Here is a 23,316-nt window from a genome sequence, read left to right as displayed (position 1 = left end):
TTTGCTTTCTATCTTTCTATCTTTCAACTTTCTTTGCCTCTCTGTGCCCTAAGGTTCAAAATGATCTTCCTCTAAAAGAGGAGCTAAAACTTAATTGGACATTAGGCCAGATTAGCTGTTTGCATCCACCAACAGCAATTTGTTTGTGGGCTGCATCAGATTTTGTGTTAAATCATTTGTGTCATTATTTTCTCACTATGGCTGCCTTTCTTCTACCCAAATTCTCCTATTGCACTCTTCCAGCTTAACCACAAGAGATGATAGAGAGGCCACAAGAAAGGAAAGAACACTATTTTGGTAGGCTGTTCCAGGGCAATATTGCTCTCATAATCAGAACCAGTACTCTATGGTCATTTAGAGTTAACTACATATTTATATCTTCAGTCATTAATCATCTTTTCTCAAACAAAATCTCCTTCAATCTTCTCTGATAAAAGATTTGACCAAATCTTGCTGTCTGCTTCAGGATGGTCCGAACAGAAACCTTTCTGACATTGAATATTACTCCACAAACAAGTAAGAAAACAAAAGAAGAATTATTATTTTGAAATATAACAATAACCAGATAATTCTAATAAATATATATGTAGATTTTTTTATGACTGGAATGAGTAAATTTCTGAGCACAAACTAAATTCATAGAAAAACTTTAGTTGCTGCCTATAGGAAGAGACATAATCATAAAACATCTTGAGTTAGAAGGGATCCATAAAAATCATCATCTTCAACTCCTTTGGGATTTTCAGGACTGTTTAAAACTAAACATATGACTAAGAGTATCATCCAGATACTCCTCATGCTCTGAAAAGTTTGGTCCCCTGGGGACCCTCCTCCACTGTCTGACCAACCTCTGATTTAAGAGCCTTTTCCTAATGTCCAATCTGAACTTCCCTTGACATAGCTTTATTCCATTGCCTTGTGTTCTACTGTTGGTCATCAGAGAGAGAAGGTCAGCATTTCCTCCTCTGCTGCCCAATTTAAGGATGTCGGAGACTGTGATGAGGTCACCCCTCAGCCTTCTCTTCTGCAAGCTGGACACCAAGTGATGTCAGCTGCTTCTCCTAAGTTTTGTCCTCAAGACCTTTCACCATCTTGATCATCCTCCACTGGACACACTATTGGTTTGATGTCCTTCTCATATTGAGGTAACCAAAACTGCAGACAGGACTTGAGGTGGGGCTGCACCTGTGTAGAGCAGAGTGGGAGAATCTCCTCCGTCCACTGGCAATGATGGCAGCTGCTCTCTGCTTGATGTCCCTCAAGACATGGTTGGCCCTTCTGTCTGCCAGGGCAGACTGCAAACTCATTCAGTTTGACATCAACCCATATCCCCAGATCTTTTCCCACAGAGCTGCTCTCCAGCTTGAAATAATAAAAATTATTTATCTTATCTGTAATATGTATCATTAAATTACATCATCAACTCAGCATCTTGCACATTTGGTGCATGGAAAGCATCTGAAAAAGGCAATTAAAAAGTTTTCTCATACTTACACAAGAAAGCAGAACCAAGCTTTGAAAAACAGCACACACCAAGCCTATGATGTAATTGCTGCTCTAGTCATCTAGGTCCTGGCATCTTCTTTTCAAAGGACAAAAATCTTCAGTTCCACTCAGAACTCTATACTGCATCAAAAATGCATTTTTGATGCATTTCCATAAAAATAGAAATTATTATATTTTCAGGTAGGTGTTAGTGCTGTGAAATGTCAAAGATATTTTCTTCTATTAAAATGCTTTTAAATACTATCACAGCAAAACTGCTGTTTAATTGACATTCCCTTTACTGTCACTCAGACAAACAGAAGGATTAAAACACCAATTAAATGGTGATTATGGCACTGTGCTTCTCCACAGAATCTGAAATTAAATGTTTAAAAATAAACTTTCAAGGAAGAAGCTGTTGAAGAACTATTTGAGGAAGTTGAGTTTAATATCTCAAAATCTTATTTTTGAAATAGTGTTTCATATATTTTTTATGAAGAAAATTAGTGCTTTTGCTTCTATGTTTGAGATAATTGTTGATACATGTGTACCAACAAAATATGCTATATTAATAAAACAAGGAGAAGACTCAAGAACTTTGGTTTTCCTCTAACCCATCTATACTTATCCAGACTCCAGCCCATCAATATCTTCCTCTAGAGCAGAGATGGCAACAGGCAATCCCCTAAGACTTAAGTGTTGCTATGGGGTTCACTGAAGATGCTTTATGTCCATTAAAATCTATAACATGATTGGTTTGCTAAGTACACATGAATATTTGCTTATATAGTTAATGTCAACCCAAAACAGATGTTGACATTCCAGTTCTGGGATGCAGAAGTCAGAGATGATAAAACTTAGGTCATAAACTTAATGTCTTCCCAAGTAGTGTGGGTACGTTTGTGACTATGTAGGCCCAACTTCAAAACAGAAATTTTTCCTAAGAAGTGGTTAAATCGGTGCTTGAAATGTAGGTGCTCAATTTTCTAGGCTGAAGAGAGACTGCTGTTGCAAGGCAGGCTCTTCAGAAAACCAGGAAACTCAGAATCACCAGACATTTCCAAAATTTAACATAATATTATGATTACTAGGGGGTAATTAATTAAGATAATCTTAAAAGCCACAGGGAAGGTGGCAGGAAGGTTTCAAATTTGAGTGAGCTCCAAAAATCAAAATTTCAAAATTTGATGTGAGCTCCACACATCAAAAATTTTCATCACTGGGGAGAATGTTGTGGAGAATGAGCCAATCTTACATTACACTTTAGATTATGAGAGTCACCTGCTACCATTTGATGACACCAACTAGAAATTCTTGAAATAGAGGGTTTTCAGCACTTCTATCAGGATTCCCCAGGATAATAACCTTGTTTGTATGCATCATGCATACCCTTTAGTATGCATCATGCATGGCTTTCTGAGAAGATTCTGTCCTTGGATGGCTCCTCATGGTCAGTTCAACAGCAGGACAGTGGTCTGGTCCTTCTCCTTTGATAGTGTGAGGAGCAGGTGGTTCAGTGCTCTGGTCTTCACTGCTTAGGTTATTTGTGTTTCTTCACCTGTCATTGTCCCCTTGATCCTTAGCAGGTTCTTCTGTTTTATTTGCTTAGCCTTTAGGTAGATAACCTAACAACATCAGTGCAAACTCTCTGAAGAAAACACATATGTTTCTACACAGCTGCTAGCCCAGGCTTGGGTCTTCAGTAGCATATTATTATTTTTACCAAACAGCACTCCTGGCTGTGCCACCAGCTTGCTGCACATTCTTAAACAACTTTTAAAATAAGTTATTGCAGTGTCTGCTCTCAACTGATAAAACATAATTAATACAAATGCATGCAGTCCTCATAATGAAGCAGTTCAGTTTCTAGTCCATTACTAATGAGTACATGTAAGAATTAAAGTAAATTTTTATGTTTTGAAGACTTCAGCACGATTCTTTCACTGCCATGGCCTCTGCACAAATGTCTCAGCAGCTTTCTGGATTTCAGGCTGGCATTGTGCTGCCTGTGCTCTTTCTGTGCTGCACTGCAAGAAGTCAGATGCTATTTTTCCAGACTTTTACATCAACTTCTGTTCAGATTTGATAAGCATTGTCTCATAAGGTATATTTTGTCAACTGCATGGGTGACTGGAGATAAAATAACTGTTTCCTTTCAGGAACAAAACAGAGGTGTGTCCTGAGATGTAGATATGAAAATGAAAGGGTGGTGCCTGCAAGTTCTTCCATGTTTTCACTCCATCCAAACTGATAACTGTGAGAAAACAAACCATTTGGGAGTCTCTTCCTCAATTTTCTTTGAAAAGAAACATAACCATGAACCTGTAAAAGTTTATAAAAAGAAATATGCCTTAAGGTAGAGTGACTGTAGTTAATAATTTTCTTGTCCTAAAAGTCTAGCCAGATGATCCAATTCTCAGAACTATCTGTGTATCTAAAACAGGGGAAGGACAAACAGTCAGTGAGGGGGAAGATGGGCTCAGGAGGGAAGCAACCAGTCCTTCGATTCCTGTAGGGATTTCAATGACATAAATAAATGAGTCAGAGATGCTGCAGCAAATACTCCCTAAGGGAATGGTCAACCCTGAGGAACTTTAAAGGAATGCATGGGGTTTTTTTCCTTGCCAACACAATTCTTGTGCTAGGTATTGTGTTTCCATAGCAACACAAATTTACTTAACAAGACAGTTTGCACAAAAGAAAGCTAAGGCTCCAACTCTCAGAGTGTGCTGATGCAGATAACTGCATGAGCCATCCAGCATCTACCACATGAAGATCAACATATCAGGTAAATATGGATGAAAAAGCTGTAGTTCTTTCTCTTATTGCTTCAACTGAGTTAAGCTATGATTTCCCTGTGTATTTAGTGTTCAGGATTTACACCGTAGCAGGACTTCAGAATTACAATACTGGTATGAGCTTACACACTGTGTAAAGTAAAAAAAGGAGAATAAATGGTTCTGAAAGGCTGTAAGTGGAATTACTGCCACCACTTTGCAGTCTAATGTTGGAGCCCAAATTCAGCCAAGCCATTCTTACACGTTCACAAACTCCCATTCAGTGCACAACATGGAGCACACAAGAAAGGAAGAGGTTAAGAGATAAGTGGTCTGCTTGGTGCTGAAACCTGTCCTGCTGTGTGGAACCTCTGGTCATCTATAGAGGGGGCCATGACCATAGATAGTCACAGACAAGCAGGTTCCCACATGGTTGGAGTTATTTTTTTATTTCTGAAACATTTGCAGTTTTTTATCAGATGACAGAGATTACTCTCTAGCAAAACAAGATCTCACAGCACACAAAAGGCTGAAAGTAAGCAACAGCTTTGGTAGCTATCTGAAAAGACACAGGCTGGAGAATTTAAGAAAATTTACTTGTTCACCTAAATTAGCCTTTGCCTGTGAAAAGTGAAATAATTATCATTCCCAACTGAGCAAAGAGGATCAAAATATACTAAATTCTAGTAACTTCCGATGATTGTAACATAAATAATGTCACCAAATGCCATAACAAAAAAAATTCATGTCAACAAGAATTCTGCTTGCTTTCTGCCCATGGAACTGAAGGCTTTTGATCAATACAGAATAGAGGTATCTGTGTCCGAAACAATTTTGAACTCCATCGACATGGGTTCCTGGTTTCCCTTGCCTGTTTTTATCTTTTTTTTCCTCACTATTTTTCATGTTTTCAAAGGCTGTGAGTGACCAGGAATATGAAGACACTCATAGACTGTAGGCTCAAGAAACTGTAATTTCAATTTCGCTGGGGCAGAAAATGGAAACTGGCTGTATAATGGCCTGACCTCTCATCATATTTATTTTGAAAATAGAATACCCAACCCAAAAGCCTGATATTTTTTGCCTTTGCTTCCATTAGGACCAAATAAAAGAGTTACAGTTATATACAGAGAAATTCCTGTTTGTTCTCTTTTCACTGAGGTAGCATGAATGAGTAATAAATATGTGGATAATGCAAACTATTAAAAGAAAGTCATGTTTTAGGCAAGTGACAGTAAAAATTAACAAATTTTCCCCTACTGTATCTAGCCAACCTTTCCTTTTTAAGTTTCATTTGCCATTTTCCCTGGTTATTCATACCAAGCATAGACCAATAAGACAAGACTCAGGACCTCTTATTCCATGCACTAAGCAACACGTGACCAGTTTTTCCAGTTACCACTGAACTAATGTTTTTGACTTTAAAGCAATCTTTATGCTTGTCATGAAGTGGGGGGTTTGAATGTAACCATGTGTGAAGTTTCACTGGGATGAAACTGGTTGAGGCAGCCTTTTTAATTCTGATCAAGTATTTTCTTATCATAGATATCTTCAGTTCTTTTCCTCTGAAGTGTCAGAGATTTTAACTGCTTTCTCCTTTCTTTCCCAATGGCAACTCATTTGTTAGTTAAGGGTATTTTCCAGGGTACAAGATGGGAACATGCCTACAAATCAGAGAAGGTGCCAATACCTGAGGATCTGGGTTCTGAAGACAAGGAAGAAAGAAAAGAGACATGAAGCCTTGGCTGGGGTTTTTGTTATCTTTCCTCTGCTATTTTTCATTGGGTACTAATTCCTTTCTACTGCCTTGCTGAGTTTTCAGCAGCTTGATTTTCCTTTCTAAAAGAATTATAATGAATACTGGGTCTTCTGGTAACAACTGGCCCAATTCTGTCTACAACATGAGTCTAAATCTGTAATTGCATTAATGGTGTCCTTTTCTTTGTTCACAATATGCTCTTTGCTTAGTTTTAAATAAAAAAAAAATGTTGTCTGGAATTCCTTCCTTTTAAAATTTTATATATTCATTACTCTCTCTCTTTCACACTTGGCTAAATAATTGTAATTCCTCCCTTCTCTGTCATTGATTTTCTAATTATAAGAAGTTTCCAGTCCACCTACAGAATTTTAGCTCAGCAAGGGATGTGTTGATGGGTATTATGATCATCTCAGTACTGCTCACACCTTTTTGTAGATTCAGGTCTCTACCCTGGTGTCTGTTTTAGCTGTCCATCATGGCCACCTTACTGCCTCTTCATTCTAAAAAGAGCTTGTAAGTCCATCCTTATAGATTCTGCTAATATAGTTCTAAGTAACCCATGATATCTCATTTAATTATAATCTTACTTGCTATGATTTTTTTTTTTTTTTTTTTTTTTTTTTTTTTTTTTTTGTGAGTTCTGTGGCAGCAGACTATGCTCTGAAATGGCAATTCCACTCAGAAAAACTGGGAAATAAATACTGCCTGGAACTTAATACAGGCAGCATTCTATGGCTGTGAGTTTTAAGGGTTTATTTCTGTAACATACACTTTGATTTCAATTTCCTTGTATGAACAGCTTCCTTCAGGGAAGTAATTTGCTCTTGATGGTCTCTTTTTATAATACTTTCATTCTCTTCCTCTCTGTGCTTCATCCTGTTCTATCTTAGTTCTGAACAGTGTCCTTTTCAATCCCAGCACAGCATTCTAGGAGAGATGTGTAGATTTGATTCATCTGATACCACTGTAAATGCATGCATGTATCTTCTTTGTTCCATACATACCATACTGTTCTTGAAGAAAAGACTGGAAAAAATGTTAGGAAAAAGACATATGGCTTCTTTGGGTTTACATGGATATTTTGAAGATATTTTGGTCTAAAAAGATCACTGGTCTGTAGCATCGTAAAAAAGACCAGAGAGTAAAGAATAAGGTCTTCTTCTGCAGTCTTGATCCTTATCACTTCATGCTGCTGCCTTCCATTAAAATCTGTATAACTGCTTCCAAGCTACTGGGAAAGATTTTAAATTTGGAAAAGTCATACCCTGCTCAGCTGCAATTCAGTCTGATGTCATAGCTGAAAATGAGGATAACAGCCTTATGAAAAGCAAGACATGCTATCAAATGTTCTCTTTCATGAGCTATCAAATTCTAAAGAGACTGTTATATTTGTAGCATTTGTTAGTTCAGGACTGCAGGTATTTCCTATACTTGCAGGTAAGAGTAGTAAGAATGATACAAGGTACTGATGGTGTAAATGCAAAAAAGAACTTATTTATGCAGTGTGAATGTGTCAGAGATTATTCCAACCAGATTTCTATTTTTTTTCCTAAAGAATAATTATAGGTTTTGTTACTATAATGGCATATACAGTCTTAATGAACACAAACAAAAGCATCAACCTTTTAGAATATCTTCTCCTGGGAATAATCTGGGAATGTAGCAAACCCATTGCTAATTAGACTAGCAACATAAATCCAAAAAGTTTTCAGAGGGTTTCTTTTAAAAAAAATGATTTGATGATATGAAGATACTGCATTATTGAAAGGACCATTATTTTTCCAGTCACAAAGGCAGATGTTGTATTTACTCAGGATTTTACTTATTTACAGTTTCAATTCTTTTTTTTTTTTTCCTTTGTAATTCATGCTCTCACAAAAGTCAGTGGGAAAAGATATGAGTCACAGCACTTGCAGCACTCTGACTTCTTTGTATATGTGTTATATGTACCTCTCTCCATAAAGAATCTGGGACTGCTGCTCAGACCAGTAGAACTGTGAACTAAAGTCCTGCCTAGAGCTTTCATTTTCATAGATATATGGGCTCTTAAATATGGTTGCTGGATGACCATGAAGAATGGAATTCCTTTCACCTGACACTGTCCATTTAAAGATGTGGGGTTTAGTATAAACTAGTGCTGGGTTCATCTCATCCAGTGCTCTGTGTTTTCAGTGCAGGCTTCTCCTGCTGGATGAAGAATCTGCATTGTTATGTTAACAAAAAGAGAGTTTAATACACCCAATGCAATTTAGGAGGTCCCTAAGCTCTGCTGACTCTTTTGACCATACAGGGAGCGTGGTGTAACTTGATCATATGGAGATACCAGAAGAGTAGACACACACACATTCATTCAGCAGATGCCAGCCAGGTCTATGGGATTCCTCAGCAGTCTGAGAGAGACAGAGATGTGCTCGTCCAGAGAGTGAATTATCTTATTCTAAGACTGATACTGAAACAGGTCAGGTAAAGACTATCTTAGGTGTGTGTCTCTTTAAGCCATGCTGGTATAGGCAGCAGGTAAAATGCCAGTCCTCTGAACCCAACACATTTTTCTTTCTCATCAGGGCATGATATCATGAGTTGCAAGCTACAATGGCCACCAGTCAACTCTGAGGATGAGAAAGTGTCCCTGCCCAGATCTTCCAAAAGAGAAAGTAACCTGTGACACAGCTCTGCCTGCCTTAAACCCCAAGAGACCTGCAGGGTGCAGAGGCATGGTGGGAAACCTCAGAGGAGTGGGAATATCTGAGTCCAAGTCTTGGCCATCAAACTGCTCCACTACCAGCTTGCTGTGATGGCACAGTTCTGGTCCTCCCCTTGCTTAGAGCCTATGGGGGATTGCTGCACATCTGAGAGCACTGGAGAGACCACGTTCAGCATCTTTTGATTAATGGAGAAGACAACAAACCAAAGCACAAGCACAGAGAAATCATGTGCTCTGTATTTTAGCAAAGTGACTTCATCTCTGTGGACACGTTTCACACCCACTGCTCTGAACACAAGTGTTATCATCTCACTCTGTTCCATGACAGCACATTCCTCTTTTGAAACCTGGCATGAATACTTTGGGAAAGGTGGGGAACAACAGTCAGTGAGCACACACATTGCACTCATGGATGAGAACAATATGTGTGACAGCCACTCAGATAATGTGCTCACAGGCATTTGCCTACCAACCTTTCAGTCTGCTGTCCTTTCAGGCCAATGGAAGGTGGCATCCCATCAAAAACTCCTAGACAACCCCAAGTCCCAAGATATTATATTCTAGATAACTGCCCCCCTCAAATCCTGACATAATAGATGTGCCACTGATCTTGACAAAATAGATGGGAGTATGAGGATGGAGTCTGTGTGGGGCAGGGTATTGTTCTCAATAATCACTTATAAAAATATGCAGGAAATACAGCCAGAATGTTATCTGATAACCAGGGACAGATGCAATGCTGATCACATTGGGAAAGGTAAGAGAAAGAAATCAGAGTGTTGCTACATGGACTTGGCCACAACACAAAACACCTAAACACCTGATGATCCTCTTTAAAATCCCACACTGGTAAATTTCCACCTTGACCAAATAAGGACCCTGTAAAGAGGAAGTGAGTTGATCTTTATCCAAAGGTGGTAAAAAAACCAGATATGCAAATCTCAGATTCCTGAACATCAGTGTGGGTTCTACATACAGTGTTCTGCAAAGGCAAGCTAAATCCTCTCTGACATCTCCATGCCATGGCAGGCCAGTCAGTTCATAATCAGCTTTAATGGGCATGGTGATGTACTTTACCTACAGGCAAATGGCACATGGAATGGTGTGAAATTCTCTCCTTCTTCTGAAAAAAACATCAGAGCTTTCAAACTGAGCTTTACATCCAACAGACCAACTGCTCAGGATAATTGAGAGGTATTTTGCTTAGATACACACAGCTATTAAAACCCAAGCTCACTGTGTAATACCTTACACACATTGGGGTTCATGAGGGTTATTTTGTAGGATCTTTAAAGGCTGCAGGGCTGTGGTTAGCCATTGTGTGTCACATTTATACATAATTTCCCTGCCTGAATCATGCAAAGAACCATTAGACCCTGCAGCTACTCACCATGTGCTATTTCTTATACAAAGCTCTCAGACAGAGGCTTCCAGGAGAGCGTTTACTTTCTGCAGTTTTGGACAACAAATGGTGAGAGGAGAGACAGAAAGCAAGTTCCTGGATATATATCTCCAGGATTTCTTTGATCATATCCTAGTTTTTCAACTTGATTTCAGAATAGATGCTGTAAATATTTTAAGATTTAAATAAAAATATGCTGCAAAAAATAATCGTAAAGGAAAACAATATTAGGAGAACAAAGTGACTTTTGAGGTCATAAACTCCAGCCCTCAAACTCACAGGAAAAAAATGCCCAGAACAAATACTTCAAACCCTGGGGCATAAAGTAATTTCAAACAGCCTATGTGAAACTTAAATTTTATAAGACCAAAATCTCCAAATATGATATGTCAGAGGAAAAAAATGTGAAAGTTATTGGTCATTGCCAGTATACTTGTCTCCTGAGAAAGCCAGCAGTGATTTAGGGAAAATTCTCATATGATTCTAAAAGCAAACCATATTTTGCAGGTCTGCAGAGCCTTGTCCCACAGATTCCTTTCTGCCTCTAGTGTGAAAATAATTTCAACCCAGAGTGTGTGTTGAAGAAATGCCATGCAGATTCTGGTGGAATTTCTGTATCGCTCCTGTCAGCACATCCCACCCTGGGTAAACTCTGAAATGTCAGGACAGAAAACAAACAAACAAACAAACCAAAAAGCCTATCAATATTTAAAAACAGAAAGAAACTCTGAGCCTGCAAAGGAAAAGAAGCAGATCTTTTGCCTCAGCTGTTGGAAGTCATAAAGGGAAACTGCAAAACATGAAATACAGAATAAATACAAGCCAAGGAAATAAGAGCCAGGTCTCCTTTCAGATCTTTGACACAAGCATACTGGTACAAATCCCTGCAGACCTTCTTTCAAGACCCACTTTTCTTATCTTTTATTCAGGAAGATGAGAACACCTTTGTTCCCCATTTCATTCCCTCAGCTATAAGAAGGCACAGAAATGTGTCATCCAACATCCTTCTTCAGCAGCTGGAATGAATGATTTTCTTGGAGTCTGGCTTCATAATAGTACTTTGCCTTCTTGTTAAAATAAATCACAGAAAGCATTGTCATTGCATGCTCCCAGCTTAAAAATAAGTTCTCAGGTAGTTATTCATATCCTAAGGGACAGGCATGAAGGCAAACTCTGAACTGCACATGGAAGGAGTATAGAGAAAAAGCTTCAAAATGGGAGGGGGAATAAACTTTCACTGTACCTACTCTTTAAAATTCAGATTCTGGAGTGTATTACAGAGTCCATGAGATTTTTCATGAATTTGGTTATTTTGCCAAAGTGAAATACTTCAAATGATGATATATATAAATAAGGCTGTCATTGGGGAGTGTGTGTGCATGCATTTTTTCACCCACTTGTAATGGGTAAATTTGTATTTATGTAATAAATAAGATAATAAAATTATAAAATAAAATAATGAAATACAGTGTCTAGGAATCAGGTTTGTTAAATTTTGGGGATTCAACAGACATTCCTATATGCTGCTAGGGAGTTATGGATGCATATATTGACAAATATACGCATTGCATATAGATGTATATATGTACCAAGGATATTCTAGGACATCATATAACTGAACCAGATTTGTTCCTTTCTCCCACTCCTGCAGCCACTAAACAGACTATCCTAAAACCTCACATAGTGGGTTTCCTTTTTTTTCTATTTTCTGGGTAGTGTCTTGCCACCTTTGCTCCCACATCCAGGGCACCAGTCAGGAGCATCTGCAGACTTTGCCTGCCTCTGGGACAAGTGACCCTGATGCCACATAGACATTATTAATTAGTATACAAGGTGTTTAACTCCTGAGGAAGACCCTGAGCTCTGCCTGGTGACATAGGCACAAGAGTCCCTTACATCACTAGATGGCACTATTAACTTAAAATCACGGCAGGCTTCCCCAAGAGCCTTTCTCGAAGCCTCAAACAGAGAAAGAGCAGATGGTCTCTTTGGGGAATAAAAAGAGGGAGCAGAGTGGAAGCCCGTGGCAGCATATCCTACATCTTTAATTTTTCCAGGTTCTTAAAGAGTTACACGTCTGGAAAAAGTCCAGGACTATTAAAACCACAACAGAAAAAAGCCCCGGGCTAGTTTGGCTCTGCTTTGGATTCCACTCACAGAAAAGGTCTGAGCTGCACCTGGAGTCATAGGTGGGCTGGATCCATGCTCTGCTTGTGCCTGTGGAGTGTTTGTGCCTGCGGCAGGAGGATAAACACAACATACGTTCTCTCATTAAGTTGTTATTGCCCTCAAAGCCTGGAAGCCTTTGGGATCAGCCCTGGGTCCTTTTCTTGGTAACGAAAAAGACAAAAAGTGCTTGTTAAGAAAATCGCAGTTAATTAAATTATGATCTGAAAAAAAAAAGCAGCAGTATCCTGTCTTTAGTGAGTTGATATTATCTGCCTCTTATGGTCATTCAGCAGGAGAAATTATGTGCTGGTTGTTTCAGGGTCCTTGCCAGTTTGGGTCACAAAAAAAGGGGATGCATCCATTTATTCATGTAATTATGTGTGCTGTCATTCTCCCTCTGGTTGACTGTGCTGCTCCTCTGCTTTCATAAGCCAAATCTCCATGGACATTTAGCATCTCCATGCCTGCTCTGTAGTGCTGGACTGGTGCTGGGGTCAAGGTAACTGGGAAAGGGGTTGAAGTCTTTTCCTACCCCCAGAGATGGCAGTTTCTCAGCTAAGACATTTCTCAGGGCTAAGACATTCTGCTCCAAGTACCTGGAATGTCAGCAGCTTTCCAACAGGAGCCCAGATAGGCAGGCTTGATGCTGGCATCTCTTTATAATGGTGGTGGTGGGCCTGGTGATGGGAATTTAGCTTTGAACAGCATTTCTGAGGAGTTTTGAGCTGAGTCCAATATTCACTGCCCTCTTCTAGACAGCCGCCAGTTTCAGACATGTCTTCTCTTATCACTGCCACAAACCAGTAAAATTCTGTCAGAAATTATGGATGAGCTGATGTATTGTACAGCTGTAAATACCTCTGGTACCCTCTGAAGTCTTAGAGATGATTAAATTGGTGTGTGCTCCTGGTGAGGGCAAAGCAAAGGTGAAATCACTCCTTCAGGATTCAGCATGAGGAAATGAACACGGAGCACCTTAGAGATTCAGGTCCCTCAGTTCCTTAATTAAATCATGACCTTGAATGAGATTCGTGGACTCCCTGCATGGTGAGGATGATGAGGTAGGAACATAAAAATGGGATCTGCAAAAGATATTATCAGAGAGCACAAAAAACTCAAGGAGGCGTCTGAAAATATCATTCTTTCAAAGATTTAGGAGTTTAGATGCAAGCTTCCCACACACATCCATCTCCTATCAGAATGAACTAATTTGGGCAATTTAATGACCAAAACTCTCTAACAAACTGCACAGAAAGCTCAGTTTCCCACCTTTCCATTTCTGGCAGATACAGGATAACAGTAATTCTAGGGTCCTGCTGTGCCACTTCATGGAGAGAGAAAGACCTTTATGATCCAGTTAGGACTCATCTTGTGAAAGAGGGAATGGAGATTTAATTACTATGTAAATATTTTAATTAAAAATGCAAGAGTTTCAATGAAGCAACCGAGTTGCCCATGTCCTTCCCCTCTCTCCCTTCTCTTCCCTCCAGGATACTTGGTTGCCTGATGATTAAGGTTTAATCTTAGGAGATTAATGTTGGGATATTGAAGTACACTTGGTTGTTCTCCATCCAAACTACAATAATGTCTGAGTGAAGAACACTGTGTGACAGTGAATTTCTTATGGGAGGAATATAAAAAATATTGTATGAAGGGCTTCATTTGCTGGTGGGTTGTTTTCATGGTTTTGGGATGGGTTTTTTTGTTTGGTTTGGTTTGGTTTTTTTATTGATGTTGTTGTTTTCAAAAGGAAGCTCTTTGATTTGATGTGCTGGAGGTTTTATTCTATTTCTGTCGAACACTGTAGACCCCAACCAGAGCAAACTGTGGGGAAATGAGTGTGTGAGGGAATGAATAATAAAATTTCAAGAGGGCTTAATAAAATGTGAACATATTGGGGTGGTGAAGGCACTATTTCAATGAAGAATGGACAGTGTGTGATTGATGACAAGTGCTGTGTTGGTGAGCACTAACACTGAGATCTCATTTGGAGGAAAAAACACTATTCTTACAAAATACCTTTTTTTCTGCTTTGTCTCTTTTCATTGTGCATACACACAGACACATACACAAAGCTGTGGCAAAACCAAAAAATATTTGTTATCTTTCAGTTTCTAATTCCTTGACAGTTTTTCCACACCTTCTGTTGTTGCTGCAGCAAAAGTCTTCTGACATTTTTGTATTGCTGTGACATCTGCCAGGAGAGGGGACACAGGGAACAAATCCTACTTTTTCCCTTCCACACACCCAGTGTCAGTTGTTACTTTAGGAGTGTGCAGATGCTGCTAATGTGGCAGGACAAATCAGCCTGTTTCACCTTCTTCTCTGAGAAGCTGTCACCCTCATCAGAACCATGATGCCTGCTTTCAAGATTTGGCTGACTTTTGAGTATGTCTCTCTTCAATTTGGGTCAGGTCAGAGGTGGTGACTTTCAAGAAGAAAGAGCTTGCTGCAGAAGGTGGAATGCATTAACACCCTGGGTCACTTCTCAGCCCTGAACATTTTATTGAATTGTCATCTCTATCTTAGGAGGGTGAACTACATTTCACTTTTGTGGTTGATTGAAGACTGATTTAATAAAGCAGCTATATCTAAGAATGGACTAGTTTATTTTCTCACAGACTTCAGAGAAAAACTTCAGAGAGGGAAAAAGAAAACAAGAAAAAAAACCCAGTTGCCTGTTCATATTCACATCCCAGCCCTGCAGCATCTTTTAGCAAACTCTTTTTAAGAATCTATCTGTTGTGTGTAATTACTTTGCCACAGATATCACCAAATATACAATAATGATGTGGCTGTTTCTTTCTATAGAAACTCAGCTTTTAGCTTACAACAGGTTTTGCAGGTAGAACAGGCAACATAATTCATACCTGTGTATCTTGCAAAGAGAGAGTGAAACAAGGGAGAGAGGGAGGAGGGGGAATAGAGAGGAAGCAGGAAAGACTGATTTATTTAGTTGAATATAATATTCTGTGCACTAATTTAAATACAAGAGTTAGTGTTCTTGTTTCTGGGAAATGATGATTTAAGTTACCTCTGGTACTTGCACAAGAAAAAGATAGCCTGTTTTTTCCTCAGGCACAAGAACAAGATAGAAAGCAGCTGTATGACAGCTGTTAATCCTCTATTGGAATGCCTCTGGATGCTATGGTGACAGTGCTAGCATAGACCCTGTGGAAAAAAAAAAAAAGGGAATAGCCCTAGAGAAAGTGTGTCCCAATGACACAGTGCAGCAGCAGTTGGGGTTTCTCACTATGCTTAAGCTGGCTGCAAAGCTTTTATTTTCCTCCACAACACTAAAATCCACTGGAGCAGTAAGTAAGTGCTTAATGTGCTCTGCTTTTTATGTTATAAGAAGGGATCAGAGCCACCTTTGCAGTGTCAGTAAGCCTAATTTTCTAGGAGTATGGTTCACTGAGCCATGTAAATGCTTAACTTTTCTGGTACTTCCCATGTAGGTGAATGCATGAACTGGGCATCAGAGGCCTAAAATTGCTCTACAGTGAGGGAAGAACTGAGTCAGATAACAGGAAGGACTGACAAGAGCATGCCTGAAAGTCATCCCCTATGTATACATAAGGTATATTTGACTTTAAATTCACTGGAAATTCCTTGGGGGCGAATCTGGCCACAGATGACTAATTTGCTAATCTGAGTTCCAGAGCTGGGAAAAGCTCAAGGATGCTCAGCTCAGCCAAGATGTTTGCAGTACTGGGACAAGTGTGACAAAGCAGGGCAAGGCACAAAGTAGTTGGGATGGGATCTGTTTTGAACTGTGGTCTGGATTTACTTCCACTCTAGGTGCACACCTGGTATTTAATGCTCCTTTGGAGCAGTCCCACTACAGGAATAATGTGAAGGCTTTGGGGGATGTTATGGCTGTTTGCTTGACCAGTCCCTTAGTGCAAATTACTAATGTGTGGTGTTCAGTTCCTAGACATACATAAAACTCTTCCAACAGAAGACATCATTGTTCCCACATTTCTTCAGAGGGAACCATGGTACAGACTGTACTTCAGACCAGGTTTTAGAAACCATTTTGTTAAACCCTAGTATGCACGAAAGAAAGACTCAAAGTTAAGCTAACTTGCCTTTAGTTATATTATCACATTAGCTTATGATATTGATCAAAAAGGAGAAGAAGGCCCTAGGTTGTGCTCACAATCCTGTAGTTCTTCTCACAAGATAAAACAGAGCCCATTGCCTCAGTATGGTGGAGAGAGAATGGGGGGCGGGGAGAGGGAAAGGGAAGGGTTGGGGAAAGAAAGAAGGGGAAATGCCATATTGCAAAATGTAGTTTTAACCTTCAGGATAGGGAACATACAGAGCTACCTTAAAATACCTTTTTATATAAATTATTTAAATTGTATCATATTGGTTTTGCTCAGTTGGAGGGGGGAGTATTTAAGAACAGGAATGACTGAATAGATTTCTTTCTGTTTCTAAATGAAATTACTGCTTATATTTTGAGAGGAGTTTTTTGTTTGCTCCTTCATTCCTTCCTCCCTCCCTTCCTCCCGCCCTCCCTTCCTCTCTCCCTCCCTCCCTCCCTTCCGCCCTTTGAAATGTAGCGGGAAAAATAGCAAACGCCTCCTGGATTTATGGATACAGTATTGATTAGCTTCAGATAAGCAGAGAGACTCACAAAACAATGTACCTGGGTGTCAAATATCTTGTAATGGCTCTCAGATAAAACTGTTTATGGTTTTCCATCAAAACCACTCATTGGTGATTATTTTTCACCTGTCCACCAGAATAAGGAATACAATGTGCAAGAGTTTGGGAATAGAGCTGCAGCACATCAGTGACTATGTGCAAATTTCTGAGAGCCTGATACTTGGAAAAAGCTGAAAGAAAATGAGCACCTGAAAAAACTAGAATGAAAATGATGGCAGTTTTAATAAGAGAGACTGTGGTGGGATCACTGAGGGCAAGTGCCAGGAGCCTTTCATGCAACATGTCCAAATCATATGTTCAAATAAGAGTTGCAGATAAGAGTGTGACAGGCAAAGTGACCTCAAAGATCAGAACAGAACTAATTTAAGTAAGTGATCAATCCAATTGGATTAAAGTTAGGGTTAAATGTTGGAAATAGCTTTGTTAAAGGCACCATTTTAAATGATGGTGCCAAACTCAAGGTCAGGGAAGACATCCGTATGGCCAGCTGATGGCTTAAAATTCAGCACATATTTGCTAGATGAATTGAGGCAATGGCATTAACAAAGAACTTGATTTATGGTTGTGTAAGCACCAAAAGAGGCTGAGAGGTGCTCAGTGGAGCATTATCGTATCTGTAATGTATTTTAAAAGGTTCGACCTGAAAGCTTAGGGCCCCAGTTAAGTCACCTACTCTTCCTCTCCAGCATTGCTGAGAGGATTTTGGAGGTAGAGACAAGACTCTGGTTTGGCTTCAGTCCTTTTCCTTGTCCTTCTACTCATTTCCTTGTTCAAGGATCATCTCTGAAAAAGGACTGATGCTCAAGCTGGGAAAAGGAAGAAGAATGAGGAGAATCTCTCTCTTCTTCTTTTTAATTTCCAGCCTTAGGCATGGGTTGTGCTGCTGGCAGATGTAGTTATGGACAGGTTTCTCACACTCCACTCTACACTCACTCCTCCTTCTCTTTCTGTAATAGAGCTGTTATTCGTACCTAAAATTCAGGCTAAATATATCACTTTTATATAAATATAAATATATCACAGTTAAATATATCACTTTTACAACATGATAATGTTCTTACTGAAAATTTTATTGATGAATTCTCCACTCAGTATACGATCTGGAATTCCAGACCCAGAGTTTTTTTGACATTGGAGTAATTTCATTCTTTCCAATGAATAGAAATAGCCATGGATCAAGACCATGAGCAAAGATCTGAAATACCACTTTAGCTTTATACATGTGGCCTAAACATTCCCTGTTGGATTCATTAATGGATTGATAGGAAGCAACTCAATTTGTAAATACAAAATCAACAGTATTGCAGGAGAACTGTGAGAAGTTCTGGGTCACTGTCCAGGAGGCAGAAACCAGTCTGTGTGTCAATAACCTGCATGACACCCTCATGTTGACCTTCCAGGCTCATCCAGGATGGGAAGCTCTCTGCTTCAAGCTTTGTGAATGAGAACATTTCTCAAAAGGGTTTTAAAAGGTTTTCCAAAGTAGAAGCTTGGTTTTATCTTGTCACTGAGTTTTTGGTGTTTGTTAATTAAAGCTCCAAGCTTGTGTTCAGTGGCAGATTCTGCTCTAGACACCTACTCTAACTGATATTCCAAAATGTGAATTCCTTTTAACACTTGTTAGCTAAGTCAGGAAGAAATGCCACGCAGGTGTGGATGGAAAAGAAATGATACAACATAATATATGTTCCTCTCAAATAACAAGAACCTCTCCCAGCACATTAGGAGTGCTAATGGAAGGGGCTACATTCACTATGGACACCTGGGAAATCCTTTAAACCAGGCATCAGTATATATCAAATCCCAGAACAAGCTATTGTTAACAAAGAACAGATTTTTTTTTTCTTGCAGAGGGTAAATTGCTACTTGTGATTTCTCTTCTCTAGCAAAACCCATCTGAAACTATTTAAATCACTAAAATATCACTTCAGTATCAATTTCTCATGTGAAGGGAGCTGAATCTCACTGATCTCATAGAATGACAGAGGACGGTAGAGTGAAAATCACATCCCCCTCTCCAAGGGATGTTAGTGTAATTTCCTGCCTTGAAACCCAGGAAAAAAGGAAGTTAAATTGCTTGCAGCAAATGCCAGTAACTTCCATGGAAAGAGCAAAACAAAACAGAATGAACAGACATGCTGCTACATGAGTTATCACCTCCTCTATGACTGGCACTCCACCCTGCTCTCAACTTGGAAGTCAGTGCTGTCTCAGGCTATGATCAGCTGCTGTCCTCCTTACTCATCCCAAACTCTGGCCCTGTGCTGGTGGAAGGCTCTTCAGGTCATCAGATAACCACGAAGGGATTCAATTTATGATGCTGTAAGTGCCCATACTGTGGAGGGCTGAATCCTGCAAGAAGGTGTGCAATGGCAAAGTATAATAACCCTAAATCACAATATACCCAGCTGTAACTGAGACAGCCATTTGGTTTGAATTATGAAAGAGGAAGCCAGACTGATTGTTCTGTAAAGTGTAAGCTCTTTGTTTGGCGCAGAAACAAGGTTACATCTTCTTATGCAGAAATTGCCAGGCTCTATGATGTCAGGGAGAGATATTTTGGTACTAATGTAAGGACTTAACAGATAATTGTTTTAATTTTTAGAGGTAAGAAGAATTAAATGTGCCAGCATAAAATATGTTTTTCAGAAGTCTGAGCAACAAAAAACTTATCTGTGTCCTCACCCACTTTGTCAGAAAAGTGGTGCTTTTCTTTGTGTGCAGAAGAGGCCTCATCTCCTCCTGAGGAAGCTCTTGTCAGCCAGTGGAACAACTTCTGGCATCAGAGCTTCCTCGGATTTAATTTTTCTGCTCTGGTGTTTTGCCCCTAGCCAAAGGCAGATGTGAGTTTAATTTGCACTGTGCAATTTTGTGTTATGCACACTACAGTTTTTTGCTGTTTTCTGCAGCCACAATACTATATCTCTAGCATCATAATATCATTAACATTTAGAAATGACTTATAAAATAAATTTGGCTTCATCTCACTGTAGTATGGATGCAATTGTTGTGAATTGCTGGCACAGTGAGTTTGGTGGGTATCATGGGAAGAATCTGGTCTTTCAGTGAAATGGTTTGAGATGGCAGAAGCCAGTCTGCATTTCCAGGTCTGCATCTCAGATGGCACCAACAGGGAATAAAATGCCCAGTCATTTATTCTGATGATGATAAGATTTTGTCACACAAATAGATAGCTGGAAAAAAAAAGGAAAAAGCCAAGTGAAGCAACAACTGCTTTTACGTGTGTAAATCTGCACTGAGAAAAATATTCTGATATCTGCAAAGCCCCTTGTAAGGAAGTCCACAAAACTGCATTTTTGAAAGTTAACTGGCTTCTAATAAGTATTTTAAAAACATAAACACTGCTTCTCCACTGCTTCAATTTATGCCCACTCATGGACCTCCTAACTAAGATATACTTACCACCTAAGCCTGAAAAACTCAAACTAAAAAAAAAACCCTCTCTTGAAGATAGGTGTCTGCACTTACCCTTCAAGAAGCCTCCCAAGCTCATTTAGCAAACTGAGATAAAATGAGCATGGAGTTCAGTGCTTCCAAGAGTTTTTTCGTTGTAATCAGCTTTTACTTTTTCTCATTTCCTTCGTCTCTCTAATGGAACTAGATCAAGACATATGACAGACACAACTTCTTATTGTTTTTTCTTGTTTTTATTTTGTTTGATTAATTTTTTAAGACATCTGGATGTGAAAGAAAAGCTCTGAACAAACCTGACCCAGCTGTTGCCCATTTTCAAGTCATTTCGGTTTGCATTATTTCCCCTGATAAGAGCAATTGTCCAAAAGGCAGCAATGCTGAGCATTCCATCCAGTACTCAAAGAAGTATCAAACTAGTTTCCTTCTGTATTTCTGATTCCTTCGGGAAAAATCCCAGCCTGTGTGGTAGAGACTGTGAACATTCTACAGTCCTGAAGATTGCTCTTTTTTTCTCTATTCATTAATGCTCTATTAGGTAATAATGGCAGACATCCAGTAGATGGTGCTATTAGTTCTATCTTTTCTCTCCATCACACCTGCCGAGTTTTCAGAAAGAAGTGGGTCATAAAAAAAAAAAAAAAAAAAATTGCAACAGATTTGGGCTGTGTGCAAGTCCTTTGGAGTCAGGGACAAAGGGACCAGACTGCAAAGAACCGATTTACATGGATGCTTTGTGTTCCCCTGTTTGGAGCTGGAATCATTCCTTTCATCTAATAATAACCCCTTGTGATTGTCACTTCTACCTCCGAGCTGTTTAGCTGGACAAACATGTAATTTCTATTATAATTTCTGCACTCTTGAATGTATAGACATCTTGTATTTCCCAGGTATAGAATGAAGAAAGCAGACAGCTCTTGGATGGACTCCAGTGGTATTAATTCTGCACTTTCTATGACTTCCCCCATGTGTGCCTGCCTTATATGAAAAGGAAAGTCATTACAGAGAGTGAGCTTAGAAGAAATGAGTAATTCCCTGTTCTGTCACTGAAATTACTGCCAAATGCATAAACAACAAAAACCCAGTCTCAAGTGCCCCTCTTGTCCTCAGGAGCTTTTGCAGAATACTGCCAACTTGTAGCTCATAGAAGAAAATTGGTGGATTAGAGCAAACATCCAAAATACGTAAAAGCGGATCGAACAGGAGTATTTTTGGCACCTGTGTGTAGGTAGCGTGAGCTCCTTGACAGCTAATTTAAAAAGCATTACATTTAACAAACAACAAAATGATCAGAAATAAATGGCCATCCACTCTTACCAGCTTCTCTCACTTATTTCCTTTGTTTTCTTTTTTTTATGTTGTTTTGGGGTTTTTTACCACATACCTCAAAAAAAGACAAGAGCAAAATGAAGAAAACATGGTCTATTAATGCTGCTTAAAAAAATGAAATATAGCAAACTGCAGCAGTTTGTGAGATTAAGAGTTAATGAAGCCTGGTTTCTATGGATTTCCTCAACTGATCAACTGCTTAAGTATAAAGAATTTCTTCTCATATATCACAGTCTCTTAACGCAGAGTTTGGTGGTGAAATGCAGACTGCCATGTTTGATGAGAGAAGTTAACACATGAAAGTTTTTAGGAATAAAGTTGTGATGGTTTGAACTGCCTTCTCTATTCAGGTTGCTGGTTTTGTGGAACTTGTAGGGAAATGATCTTTGTGATCTCTGCTTCTCTGTTAGATTTGCCTGACTGCAGATAAGAAAAATTTTCCTCTTGGTCTGCAGAAAACAGTAAGGTAAGGATGCCTGAGAATGAGCCAACCTTCCTCCAGAGATAGGACTTCCCTAGTCCTGTGGGAGAGTAAAGAGAAGGATTGAGATGTCATTGAGCTACTGAGGAGGAAAATAACTCTGAAGATCAGAACAGGGACATGGACTATTCAAGTGCTGAGCCCTGGCACCATTTCCTAACCAAAGCAAATCCATTGTCAGGTCCTTGGGTATCACTGGTTTTGACATTTCTAGACCTCTAATAGGGCTTAGAAAACCTATTTCTAGTAAGTTTTGTAAATGTTGATGAGGTAAAAGAGAGGTCACATCTTTCCCCTCTTCTTTCTTCACCATTTTCACTCAACAACCTTGGTCATTCAAAATTAATGCTTTTGTATATAACATAATTTAAGCTTCTGCTTCTCCTACTCACTTTCATTGCATTTTCTGGTGGTATGAACTTGGATCAAAGCTTTTGTCTCCATTGGGGAATTTAGAAATGTTTACATTTTATCCTCTGTGGCCTAGCAGATCTGTTGGACTACAGTCATTTCTGAACCCTCTATCACTTGAGTCAATATAGATGCCTCTAGACATTACTTTCATGCTACTGCTGAAATGAGATTGAAGGCACACAAGGCCCTTTACAGTTGGGCCTTTTGAGCCTGGGTGCTTTGGTAGTACACCTAAGAACTTTCTTTAAATCACACATAAATTAGAAGTAAAATGTCTGAGAAAGTCTGGGAAATTTTCACTACCTTCACACTCACTAAGCTCTTGTAAATCTTTCCTAATTTCACATTTTACTCTGTGGTCCTCCTAATGTGAATCAGAATTCAATCACTTATTCATAATTCTCCCTCTACACAGTTTCAATCAAGCTGCTTCTGGCAAAGCCTTGGAGGATTCTTAAATTTAACTCCATCTGCATACCCTGTATAAAATCCCTTCATTCAGCAGCTGCTGCAGTAATGGACCCTCTTCAGGGACACCTTGAGACAACCAAATCCTGAGAATTGTGAGGATGGTTTAAATCATATGTTTTGATTTCCTGAGTAACTCTGTGACGGCCAGGATGGAAATGGCAGTGTTGCCAGACTAATCCCATGAAGAGAAGTCATTGCAGCCCCAGGGATGGGACA

This window comes from Heliangelus exortis, chromosome 2 (assembly GCF_036169615.1).
Source record: "Heliangelus exortis chromosome 2, bHelExo1.hap1, whole genome shotgun sequence".
NCBI lineage: Eukaryota > Metazoa > Chordata > Aves > Apodiformes > Trochilidae > Heliangelus > Heliangelus exortis.
The sequence above is the reverse complement of the archived record's forward strand: the minus strand, read 5'-3'. Positions refer to the sequence as shown.